Source organism: Triticum dicoccoides, chromosome 5B (assembly GCF_002162155.2).
Source record: "Triticum dicoccoides isolate Atlit2015 ecotype Zavitan chromosome 5B, WEW_v2.0, whole genome shotgun sequence".
NCBI lineage: Eukaryota > Viridiplantae > Streptophyta > Magnoliopsida > Poales > Poaceae > Triticum > Triticum dicoccoides.
In genome coordinates, this window is record NC_041389.1 from 575,515,491 (window position 1) to 575,529,040 (window position 13,550).

Here is a 13,550-nt window from a genome sequence, read left to right on the forward strand (position 1 = left end):
CATGGACAGGCATCCACCAGCCGCCTCACCAGCCCAAAGTAGCTCCCAGGCATGACCTCCCCAGGCCATAGCCGGCCAATAAGGCCCTTCACGGCCTGTTCGGCTGCCTTATGGAGCTCGACCAGCTGCTCCAGCTTGTCGCTCAAGGGCACCGGGTGTCCGGCCTCAACATACTGGGACCAGAACACCTTCTCTATCGAGCTCCCTTCCTTGGCTCGGTAGAATGCGGCAGCGTCGGACACACTGCGGGGCAGATCTGTGAATGCTCCTGGAGAGCTTCGGACTCGGGTAAGTAACAAGTAATTCACTTTCACGTGTTTGCTTTGCATAAAGAATGCCTTACCCACCGCTATCTTCTTCATCGCCTCAATTTCCTGGAGGGCTTTTTGGGCTTCGGTCTTGGCAGATTTGGCGCTCTCAAGGGTTGAGGCAAGCTCGGACTCTCGAGTCTTTGAGTCAAGCTCCAAACTCTCATGTTTTTTCACAAGAGCGTGGAGCTCTTGCTGCACCTCCGCCACCCGCGCCTCCCGCTTTTCTCGCTTGGTGCGCTCCACGGCCGCATTGTCTTCAGCCTTGGACAGCGCTTCCTTCAGGGTCGCCACCTCGGTTGTGGCCCCTATAATACTCACGTTGGTCCTATCATTATTTGCAACCAGATCTTACATAAGGTACTATTTACCTTCATTGTCCTCGAGCTGCTTCTTGGCAAGGCCGAGCTCGTTCTCGGACCGCTCGAGGCTCTGCTTCAATGCATCGACCTCTGCAGTCAGTGCGGTAGAGGTCAGCAGCGCAGCCTGCATTCCCATATTGACATACTTATGTTAGACTCCTGCGTATATCTTTTTAGATCCTCAGTACGGCTTTTCTTTCTGAACACCAAACTAGGCATCAGGGGCTACTGTCTATGCGGTAATATTTTTACATATCTTAAATACATACCTCAAAGCCTGTTAGAAGGCTGGCACAGGCTTCCGTCAGCCCGCTCTTGGCGGGCTAAACCTTCTGGATCACCGCACTCATAATATTGCGGTGCTCCTCGTCGATGGAGGCGTCGTTAAGCACCTCCAGCAAATTATCCGGTGCCTCCGGTTGGACGGAAGTCACCGGCGTCGTAGGCTTGCCCTTCTTACTAGGGGGCCGCCTACCGGACTTCGGAACCACTGAAGGTTCCGGTGCAGTGTCCGGCCTAGGGCCGGACTTAGAGCCCTTTGGGGTTTTATCCCCTCTGTGCCTGGAGTCCGGGAGGTCACCTTGCGGCGCCAACGGGACCACCTCCTCCTGGCTTGGCCCCTTTGGGGACTCCACCTCGGCATCGTCCGTAGGGAGAGGGGAGGTAGCAGTCGGGAGTGAAAGACTATTCACATCCGATGAATCCAGGGAGCCGCTCGATGAAGCGTCGAGCCGGGCCTTGGGCGGACTGCATGATTATATTCGGCGTCAGAAGATACAATGCAATAAAGGAATGCCATGAGTTATTCTGGTATCAGGATACTTACGATTTTGCCAGGTGCTTGGCCCTGGATGGCCACTCCTCTTCGCCGTCGTCGGCGTTGGTGGAGTAGTCCGGAGGAAGGGTCTTTCCCTTCTTGGACCCTCCAGCCCCCCCAGTTGGGGCGGCCTTCCTTTTCTTTCCTCCCCCCGTTGGAGGGGGAGAGGCGTCTTCTTCCTCCTCCTCGTCTCCGTGGGAGGAGTGCACTTCAGAGTCATCGGACGATGAATCCGACACCACCAGGCGCCGGGAACTCTTTCGAGTTCCCGCGGCCTTCTTCTTGGCCTTCTTCTCTGACACCACGTAAGGTGCCGGGACCAGCAGCTTTGCCAAGCGGGCATCTGCTGGGTCTTCGGGCAAAGGAGACGGACAGTCGATCTGTCCGGACTTCTTCTGCCAGTCCTGTCAAAGGAACGGGAGTTTAGATCCCGCATAGAGTCAAACTATGAAAAACGAGTATCACGTAAAGGGTAAAACAAGCTTACTACGCTGGCTTGGCGCTTCGCGCAGAATCCGCGATCCTCGGTAATGGGAGGGGGAACCTCGGCGCCCTTGAATAGCACCTTCCAGGCATCCTCGTGCATTGTGCCAAAGAGCCTCTGGATAAAGTTTGGTGCCGGGCCGGGTCGAACTCCCACAAGTTAAAAGCCCGTGGTTGACACGGGAGGATCCGGCGGAAGAGCATGACATGGACTACGCTGACAAGTTTAACCTTCTTGTCCACCAGGTTTTGGACGCAGGTTTGGAGTCCGGTCAGCTCTCCAGGGTTACCCCATGATAGGGCCGTCTCTTTCCAGGAGGTGAGCCGTGTGGGGATGCCAAATTGGAATTCGGGGGCCGCTGCCTATTTAGGGTCACGCGGCTCGGTGATGTAGAACCACCCCGATTGCCACCCTTTGATGGTTTCCACAAAGGAGCCCTCGAGCCATATGACGTTGGGCATCTTGCCCACCATGGCGCCTCCGCACTCCACTTGTTGGCCGCCCACTACCTTCGGCTTGACATTGAAGGTCGTCAGCCATAAGCCAAAGTGGGGCTTGATGCGGAGGAAGGCCTCGCACACGACGATAAACGCCGAGATGTTGAGGATGAAGTTCGGGGCTAGATCGTGGAAATCCAGGTCATAGTAGAACATGAGCCCCTGGACAAATGGGTGGAGTGGGAAGCCCAGTCTGTGGAGGAAATGGGGGAGGAACACCACCCTCTCATGCGGCCTGGGGGTGGGGATGAGCTGCCCCTCGTCTAGGAGCCAGTGCGCAACATCGTTGGACAAGTATCCGGCTTTTCTCAACTTTTTGATGTGCCCCTCCGTGACGGAGGAGGCCATACACCTGCCTCCCACTCCGGACATAGCTGGAGAAGCTTGAGGTGGGAAGTGCGGACTTGGGCGCTGGAGCTCGAGTGCGCGGAAATAGATAAGCGGAGGAGGAAGAAGGCGTAAATGAGAAAGGTGGATCCTTATCCCCTTATATGGGCGGACGAAACTATGCGCCCCCACCAGCCTGGTAAAACTCGCTTATCTCCCAAGCGCCGTGATTAATGGAACGTTTGGGTTACCCACGCCCGTATTGATGAGAATCCCGAAATAAGGGGACACGATCTCTGCTGCGACAAGACGTGCCAAGCAAACCACCTCGCTAAACGCGCTGAGGTGGGACAGTAAAACGATTCAAGTAAAGGCTTGGCCGTGGCGTGATGTCATGCTGCGGAATACGTCAGCAGATTAGACTTGTACAAAATATTATTCTCTCTATGGTGGTATGTGGAACTTATTTTGCAGAGCCGGACACTATCCTTGTGTTCAAAATCTTCTATGAAGTATTCGGAGGAGGAACCCGCCTTGCAATGCCGAAGACAATCTGCGTGCCGGACTCGTCGTCATTGAAGCCTGGTTCAGGGGATACTGAGGGAGTCCTGGATTAGGGGGTGTCCGGATGACCGGACTATAACCTTTGGCCGGACCCCTGGACTATGAAGATACAAGATTGAAGACTTCGTCTCGTGTCCGGATGGGACTTTCCTTGGCGTGGAAGGCAAGCTTGGCGATACGGATATGTAGATCTCCTCCAATTGTAACCGACTCTGTGTAACCCTAGCCCTCTCTGGTGTCTATATAAACCAGAGGGTTTTAGTCCGTAGGACGAACAACAATCATACCATAGGCTACCTTCTAGGGTTTAGCCTCTCTGATCTCGTGGTAGATCTACTCTTGTACTACCCATATCATCAATATTAATCAAGCAGGAGTTGGGTTTTACCTCCATCGAGAAGGCCCGAACCTGGGTAAAAACATCGTGTCCCCTGTCTCCTGTTACCATCGGCCTAGACGCACGGTTCGGTACCCCCTACCCGAGATCCGCCGGTTTTGACACCGACGGGTAGGGTCATGTATCTGTCCAAACTACCCTACCCAAGGACATCTCTAGAAGAAACCACCTGTCAATCGACCCGGAAGTGTTCCACTCGACAGACTCAAAGACACTCGACCATGAAGCCAACCACTCGACCATGAAGCCAATCACTCGACAGCTAGGAGATCTAAAGTCACTCTACACGCTAACGGTCGGTCATTAAGTAGCTTTTATGGTCATCATAGCACTTTATGTATAGTGTTACCAGTAACGCCCCATCTTAATGTATCTTAAACCCTGCCTAACTGAGGGCCGGAGGGGTCTGGCAGACTCTATATAAGCCACCCCCCTCCTCAGTTTAAAGGGTTCGCACCCCTATAACTCATACGCATATAATCCAGTCGACTGCCTCTGGGCTCCGAGACGTAGGGCTGTTACTTCCTCCGAGAAGGGCCTGAACTCTTAAATCCCTTGCGTATACAACTACTCCATAGCTAGGATCTTGCCTCTCCATTAGTACCCCCCTACACTACTGTCAGACTTAGAACCACGACAGTTGGCGCCCATCGTGGGGCAGGTGTCTTAGCGACTTACTGGAGAAGTTGCAATTTTTCCGATCCCCTTCATCATGGTTTCAGGCGGAGTTTTGGTTAAGGGCCGCGAGATCCGTCTCGACGCGCTCACATTCGTCGCCGACGACTCTGCTTGGCTTCAGGAGGCTCCGCTCCACATCGACGCGCTCCCAGTTTGCGGATCAACGCACTTTCGCGCGTGCGTCTGCGACGTCCTCTTGCGGCAACCGTCAACCCAGTATTGGTCGGTCCTTGTGTCGTCCTTCCACCCTGTTTCCCGCAGCCGCAAGCGCTCTGGTCGGTCAAGGCTTCAGCTGTGGGTGAGACATGCGGTGGCTCGCCAATCGGCCACCCCGCACATCATGGCAATCGAGCCCGACAAATCTCTCTACGGCCTGTTCGATCTGTCGACTGGCTCCGCAGAGACTGCATCCGAGTGCGACAGCAGTGATGGTCGATGGACCACGCGGTCCTCCCGGTTTTCCCGGTGCCAACAAAGGCAACGGCGGAGTCGATCTGTCGCATGCCCATGAGGAGTATCTCCCCGAGCCCCTCACTTCGCTGCAAAGGGAAGAACTTTGCCGCCGGAACATGGATGGGCTTCATACTCCTATCGTTGGAGAAACTCCCGAGCCTCGTGCCTTAGAGGACACGCGTTTGGCCAACTTGGTTGAGCGCACTCGACTGGAGAACCTTGAGCGAGCACTCGACGAGCGTGCGCGGTAACGGGTCCCAGATTCCAGTCGACGCCAACTCTTTCCACAACCGACTCAGGTATATCAAACTCCGATTTAGAATTTAGCAGCTGCGGCCCGTATAGCAGAGTCAATTCAGCCTTCCCAGTCAGAGGCTGGCAGAGGCTTGTTGTAGATCAGAGATTTACTCCGGGCAGCAGGAGATCAAAATTCAGCTGTATCACAGTCACGGAATAGGATTCACAGCAGATCCATAGCTGCAAATACAGTCCAGTCGGCTCATAGCCCCAGATCGCCCCCGAGGCGTGAGGGACGTGGAGACCGGCACGATCAGTACAAGAACCGTGAGCCGTATGATCACCGAATCGATCGTCATGATCGACGTCGAGTGCCCACCCCTCCCCCAAGGAGTGGATCGCACGCGCCTCGACAACAGGATGATAGACGCCAGCACAATGGTGGGCGAAGGATCCCAGTCGACCCCAGGGAACCAGGCTTTGATGCGAGATCCATTATCGTTCAAGGTTTGGTCGACAGGAACAGAGCTCACCGAGAGGGTCACGACAGAGATGTACCCACCAGCAGCAGAGTGCACGTCTCAGGACCAGAGTGTTTCAGCAGAGCCATCAGGGCCGCGGTGATTCCTCCCAACTTCAGGTTGGCGACTGGAGTCAGTAAGTTCACTGGTGAGTCCAAGCCTGATACTTGGCTAGAAGACTACCGAGTGGCTGTTCAGATCGGCGGCGGAAATGATGAGGTAGCCGTGAAAGATCTGCCTCTTATGTTGGAGGGCTCGGCCAGAGCATGGTTAAATCAGTTAGCACCCAGCAGCATTTACACTTGGGAAGATCTTTCCCGAGTTTTTGTCAGAACATTTGAAGGAACTTGCAAGCGACCAGCAGGACTGACGGAGCTGCAAACTTGTGTGCAGAAGTCGAATGAGACTTTGAGAGATTACATCCAGAGATGGATCATATTGCATCACATTGTAGAGAATGTATCTGATCACCAGGCAGTGTGTACCTTCAAGGAAGGCGTCAAGTACAGAGAGCTAAACCTGAAATTTGGTCGAACCAGAGACATGTCTCTGAGTCGAATGATGGAGATAGCCACCAAGTATGCCAATGGTGAAGAAGAGGATCGGCTCCGGAGTGGGAAGCACAAATCAGTCGCCCACGAAACCGGAGGAGGGAACTCCAGTCAGAAGCAAAAGCGGAAAGCCGAGCCAGCTACTCCTGGAGAAGCCTTGGCCGTGACTCAAGGAAAGTTTAAAGGGAAGCCTAAAGGGTCTTGGAACCCTAAGAAGGTGAAAGACAAGGAAGGAAATGACGTGATGGATTTGCCGTGCCACATCCACACGAAAAAAGATGAGGAGGGTAAATTCATTTACCCGAAACATACCACTCGACAGTGTCAGCTCTTGATCCATCAATTCTAGGGGAAACAACCCAAAGATAAGGAAAAGGAGTCGGACAAATTTGAGGACAAGGAGGATAGTGATGATGGATATCCCCAGGTCAATTCCACTCTGGTGATTTTTGCTGATGTTGAGAGCAAAAGTCGATTGAAAGTTATCAACCGAGAAGTGAATATGGTTGCTCCAGAGACACCCAATTATCTGAAATGGTCTCAGACTACCATCACATTTGACCAGTCTAATCACCCGACACACATAGCCACCCCTGGGAGGCAAGCTTTGGTGGTTGACCCAGTCGTCGAAGGCACTCGACTGACTAAAGTTTTGATGGATGGTGGCAGTAGCCTGAATATACTGTATGCAGAGACATTGAAAGGGATGGGCATTCCGATGTCCAGACTCAGTACCAGCAACATGAGTTTCTATGGAGTCATTCCTGGAAAGAAGGCTGCGTCACTCGGTCAGATTGCTCTTGATGTAGTTTTTGGTGATTCCAAAAATTACCGCAAAGAAAAGATGACATTTGAAGTTGTGGATTTCTAGAGTGCCTATCACGCTATTTTGGGCAGGACAGCTTATGCACGTTTTATGGCACGGCCATGTTACGTGTACCTCAAATTAAAGATGCCTGGCCCCAAAGGTGTTATCACTATTACTGGCAATCGGAAGAAGGCGGAAGAGTGCTTTCAAAAAGGCTCAAGGATCACCGATGCTCAGATGGCAGCAGAAGAGTGGCAGGAGCACCAGAAAAATGCAGGCCCGAGTGATTTGTTGCGAGCCAAGAAGCCCGCTACGGAATCAGCGTTTCAGTCATCTGGTGAGACGAAACCGATTCACATTCACCCGACCGACCCCAATGCTGCACCGACTAATATATCTACAACACTCGAGTCCAAATAGGAAGAAGCGCTCATCCAGTTCCTCCGTGAGAACTAGGACATCTTCGCATGGAAACCTTCTGACATGCCGGGTGTTTCCAGGGGGCTGGCTGAGCACCATCTACGAGTCGACTCAAAAGTGAAACATGTTAAAGAACATCTTCGACGGTCTGCCGTCCAGAAAAGAAAGGCCATTGTCGAGGAGGTGGCTCGGCTCTTAGCAGCAGAGTTTATCTGAGAGATTTACCACTCCGAGTGGCTCGCCAAAGTTGTCATGGTTTCCAAGAAGGATAAGTCACTTTGCATGTGCATTGACTTCAAACATATCAATTGGGCCTGCCCGAAAGATCATTTTCCTCTCCCCCACATCGACCAAATAGTCGACTCGACTGCGGGATGTGAGCGCCTGTCTTTTTTAGACGTTTATTCCAGTTACCATCAGATCCGTCTGTATGGACCCGATGTGATCAAAACAGCTTTCATCACCCCATTTGGGTGCTTCTGTTATGTCACCATGCCATTCGGCCTCAAGAATGCCGGAGCCACATTCATGAAGATGATTCAGAAGTGTTTGCTCACTCAAATCAGTCGGAATGTGGAAGCATACATGGATGATATTGTGGTTAAGTCACGGAAAGGTTCTGTCCTGCTGACTGATCTTGCAGAGACATTTGCCAACCTCAGGAGGTATGATATCAAGCTTAATCCATCAAAGTGCACATTCGGAGTTCCTGGCGGAAAGTTACTCGGTTTTCTCATTTCCAAACGAGGAATCGACGCCAATCCAGAAAAAGTTGGTATTATACTCCGAATGAAACGTCATGTGCGTGTGCACGATGTCCAGAAGCTTACTGGTTGCTTGGACGCGTTAAGTCGATTCATCTCTCGTCTCGGTGAAAAGGCATCGCCTCTTTACCGACTGATGAAGAAGTCAGACAAGTTCGAGTGGACTCCTGAAGCTGATGCAGCGTTTGCAGAGCTGAAAACCCTGCTTTCCACCCAGCCGGTGCTTGCTGCCCCGATCAGCAAAGAGCCTTTGCTGCTTTACATTGCAGCCACAGGACAAGTCGCCAGTACAGTACTTACGGTCGAACGGGAAGAAGAAGGAAACGCCTTTAAAGTTCAGCGCCCAGTATATTATATTTCTGAAGTTTTGACCCCATCAAAGCAAAGATACCCTCATTATCAGAAGCTTGTATATGGGATTTACATGACCACGAAGAAGGTTGCTCATTACTTCTCTGGCCATTCCATTACAGTCGTCAGTGACGCTCTGTTGTCAGAGATTTTGCACAACAGAGATGCAACCGGTCAAGTGGCAAAATGGGCGATTGAACTCCTTCCCCTAGTTATCAGATTTGAGGCAAAGACAGCCATTAAGTCCCAAGCAATATCAGATTTCATTGCCGAGTGGACCGAACAACAACTGCCGACTCAAGTTCACTCGGAGCACTGGACCATGTTCTTCGATGGTTCTAAGATGCTGAATGGATCCGGTGCTGGGGTAGTGTTGGTTTCCCCCCGAGGAGATAAGCTCAGATATGTGCTCCAGATTCACTTTTATTCCTCCAATAATGAAGTAGAATACGAAGCACTTTTGTATGGGTTGCGCATGGCCATTTCACTCGGCACCCATCGCCTCATGGACTATGGCGACTCTGATTTGGTGGTTAACAAAGTGATGAAGGAGTGGGACGTCAGAAGCCCAGCCATGACTGGTTACTGCAATGCAGTAAGAAAGCTAGAGAAGAAATTCGAGGGGTTAGAGCTTCATCATATACCTCGACTGAAAAATCAAGCAGCTGATGATTTGGCAAAAATAGGTTCCAAGAGACAAGCCATTCCCAGTGATGTGTTTTTGGGACACATCCACACGCCGCCAGTTCAAGAGGATCCTTTCACCGAAGAAGCCCCGCAGCCGAAAAGTGCCACGGATCCGACTGAAGTTGAGGTCCCAGCTATGGTCGACCTGATCATGGAAGTTTTGGTGATCACTCCCGACTGGAGAGTGTCGTACATCGCGTACATCCTAAGGAAAGAGCTCCTAGATAATGAAGAAGAGGCTCGATAGATCGTCCGTCGATCCAAGGCCTTTACTGTGATGAAGGGACAGTTGTATAGGGAAAGCGCGACTGGAGCCAGTCAGAAATGTATAACGCCAGAAGAAGGTCGGATAATTCTTGATGATATCCACTCGGGGACCTGTGGCCACCATGCGTCCTCTCGGACTATTGTGGCTAAAGCATACCGAGCGGGTTTTTACTGGCCCAGAGCAAATGAAATGGCGAAAGAGATAGTCGACAAGTGTGAAGGATGTCAGTTCTATTCCAATATGTCACACAAGCCCGCCTCAGCCGTGAAGACCATTCCAATTGTTTGGCCCTTTGCTGTTTGGGGATTAGATATGGTTGGACCACTGAGAACTGGCAGGAGCGGCTTCACCCATGTACTGGTGGCAGTCGACAAGTTCACTAAGTGGATCGAAGCCAAGCCTATCAAGAATCTTGATGCCGGCACTGCTATCAGCTTCATCAGAGAGTTGATATTCAGATATGGAGTTCCGCATAGCATCATCACTGATTATGGGTCAAACTTCGATTCCGACCAATTCAAAGCCTTTTGCGCTTCTCAAGGCACGCGAGTCGACTACGCTTCCGTCGCTCACCCCCAGTCGAATGGACAAGCAGAAAGAGCAAACGGCCTAATTCTCAAAGGACTGAAACCCCGGTTGATGCGTGATCTTAAACACGCAGCAGGCGCATGGGTCAACGAACTTCCATTAATTCTTTGGGGATTGAGGACTACTCCTAATCGGTCGATTGGGCGAACTCCATTCTTTCTGGTCTATGGAGCCGAAGCAGTTCTACCGAGTGACCTGCTTCACAATGCACCCTCAGTCGAGCTCTACTCTGAAGCTGAAGCAGAGCAAGCCCGACAGGACACAGTCGACCTTCTAGAAGAATAAAGAGAGATGGCCATGATCTGATCGACCATCTATCAGCAAGACTTGCGTCGATTCCATGCCAGAAACATGAAGAGTCGAGCCTTCCAAGGAGGAGACTTGGTCCTCCGAGTGGACCAACAGAAGCCACACAAACTTGCCCCTACTTGGGAAGGCCTGAGGGAGTCCTGGATTAGGGGGTGTCCGGATGGCCGGACTATGCCTTTGGCCGGACTCCCGGACTATGAAGATACAAGATTGAAGACTTCGTCCCGTGTCCGGATAGGACTTTCCTTGGCGTGGAAGGCAAGCTTGGCGATATGATACGAAGATCTCCTCTCATTGTAACCGACTCTATGTAACCCTAGCCCTCTCCGGTGTCTATATAAACCGGAGAGTTTTTAGTCCGAAAGACGAACAACAATCATACCATAGGCTAGCTTCTAGGGTTTAGCCTCTCTGATCTCGTGGTAGATCAACTCTTGTACTACCCATATCATCAATATTAATCAAGCAGGAGTAGGGTTTTACCTCCATCGAGAGGGCCCAAACCTGGGTAAAAACATCGTGTCCCTTGTCTCCTATTACCATCCGCCTAGACGCACAGTTCGGGACCCCCTACCCGAGATCCGCCGGTTTTGACACCGACATTGGTGCTTTCATTGAGAGTTCCTCTGTGTCATCACCGTTAGGCCCGATGGCTTCTTCGATTATCAACCACGACGCGGTCCAGGGCGAGACTTTTCTCCTCGGACAGATCTTCGTATTCGGCGGCTTCGCACTGCGGGCCAATTCGCTTGGCCATGTGGAGCAGATCGAAAGCTACGCCCCTGGCCATCAGGTCAGGTTTGGAAGTTTAAACTACACGGCCAACATCCGCGGGGACTTGATCTTCGATGGATTCGAGCCACGGCCGAGCGCGCCGCACTGTCACGATGGGCATGATTTAGCTCTGCCGCCGGACAACGCCCAGAGCATCGCACACGTGCCCGCTCCAACCATTAGCTCGGAGCCGACTGCGCCAGTTGGGGACGGACGGTTGGACGCCGCCCCAGGAGCCGCAATCTCTACGGCGATAGAGCCGAACACCAGCCTAGTCCTTTGCGAGGCCAATAACTCCAGGGTGCCGGACTCCGTTCTGAACTCTGAATCTTCCGCTCCTCTTCCGATCGAGCCCGATTGGGCTCTGATCATGGAGTTCACCGCCGCGGATGTCTTTCAGCACTCGCCCTTTGGCGATATCCTGAATTCACTAAAGTCTCTCTCTTTGTCAGGAGAGCCCTGGCCGGACTATGGTCAGCAAGGTTGGGATGCGGACGATGAAGAAATTCAAAACCCACCCACCACCCACTTCGTAGCTACTGTCGACGACCTAACCGACATTCTCGACTTCGACTCTGAAGACATCGACGGTATGGACGCCGATGAAGGAGACGACCAAGAACCAGCGCCTATAGAGCGCCGCACAATCGCCTCATCACACGATGTATAAATGGTGGACACACCTAAAAGAAGCAACGGTGAGGATCAAAAGGGCACAACCAGGGATCGTTCCCTCGAAAAACAATCAAAGCGGCGGTGTAAGCACCGTGCCAGGCCCCACCTCGACAGAGACCCAGCCATGGAGCAGGGCGAATCAACGGAAGACGAACACGCCATCGAGCAACCGTCCAAACAGGGCGGACAAACTGAACAATCCGTCCCCAGCAAAGACAATAGTCCGGACGACCTCATGCCGGACAAGTCACTGGAGCACCAGAACCTCCACCAAAGGCTCGTCGCCACTACGCGTAGCCTGAAACAGCAGAAGCGGAAGCTCAAAACAGCGGAATATGCAATGAGAATAAGATGGAGCAAAGTACTCAATACCGCACACAAGTATCGCAACAGTCAACACACAAAGAGCTATCCGAAGCGGAAATTACTACCGGAATTTGATGAAGAGGCCCTAGAGCCCCCACAATCAAAAAACAAGGAAGTCACCAGGTCGGATAGATGACCCCACGATCGACCTCAACCAACAGAGGGCGCCGCATTCAATGTGGCACGCGATCCGCCCAAGGATTCGCATCAGAAAACCGGTCCAACTAGATCCATCTACGGGCCAAGAAAACAAGCTCCATTGAGCAATGCAACGCAAAAAATATCCAAACATCGTGGCACACCTACATACAAGGGCGCCGCACATCCCCTACGTTTTATCGATGAGGTACTGGATCATGAATTTCCAGCGGGATTCAAGCCCGTAAACATAGAAGCATACGACGGAACAACAGACCCTGGAGTCTGGATCGAGGATTATATCCTCCATATACACATGGCCAGAGGAGATGACCTTCACGCCATAAAATACTTACCCCTTAAGCTCAAAGGGCCAGCCCGGCATTGGCTTAAAAGCCTCCCCGAAAACACCATGGGAAGTTGGGAAGAGCTCGAGGATTCTTTCCGGGCAAATTTTCAAGGGACCTATGTCCGACCCCCGGATGCAGACGATCTGAGTCATATAACTCAACAACCCGAAGAGTCAGCCCGGAAACTCTGGAACAGATTTCTTACTAAAAAGAATCAGATAGTCGACTGTCCAGACGCCGAAGCCCTAGCAGCTTTCAAACATAGCGACCGAGACGAATGGCTCGCCAGACACCTCGGCCAAGAAAAGCCAAGAACAATGGCCGCATTAACAAGCCTCATGACCCGCTTTTGTGCAGGAGAGGATAGCTGGTTGGCAAGAAGCAGCACCAGCGACCCGAATATGTCCGAACTCAGAGATGGAAACGGGAAACCGTGCCGTCACAAAGAACAGCGCCGGATCAAGGACAACAGCCCGATGAGCACGGTAGTCAACGCCGGATTCAACATCTCTCGGCAAAATCAGAAAAAGCCGCCCCCCAAAGATGACAGGGACGAGCTATCTAACCTCAACAAAATCTTGGACAAAATATGTCAAATCCAACGTACTCCCGGGAGACCTGCAAACCACACCCACAGAGATTGTTGGGTCTTCAAGCAGTCCGGCAAACTCAATGCCGAACACAAGGGGCTCGACACACCAAGCGAGGATGACGACGCACCCCACAAGCAGAACACCGGAGAACAAAAGAAGTTCCCACAACACGTCAAAATAGTAAATTCACTTCAGGTGACAAAAGGGAAAAACAGAACGACACCTACGAAGATACGCGCCATACGGCCTGCCCCAGAGGAGCA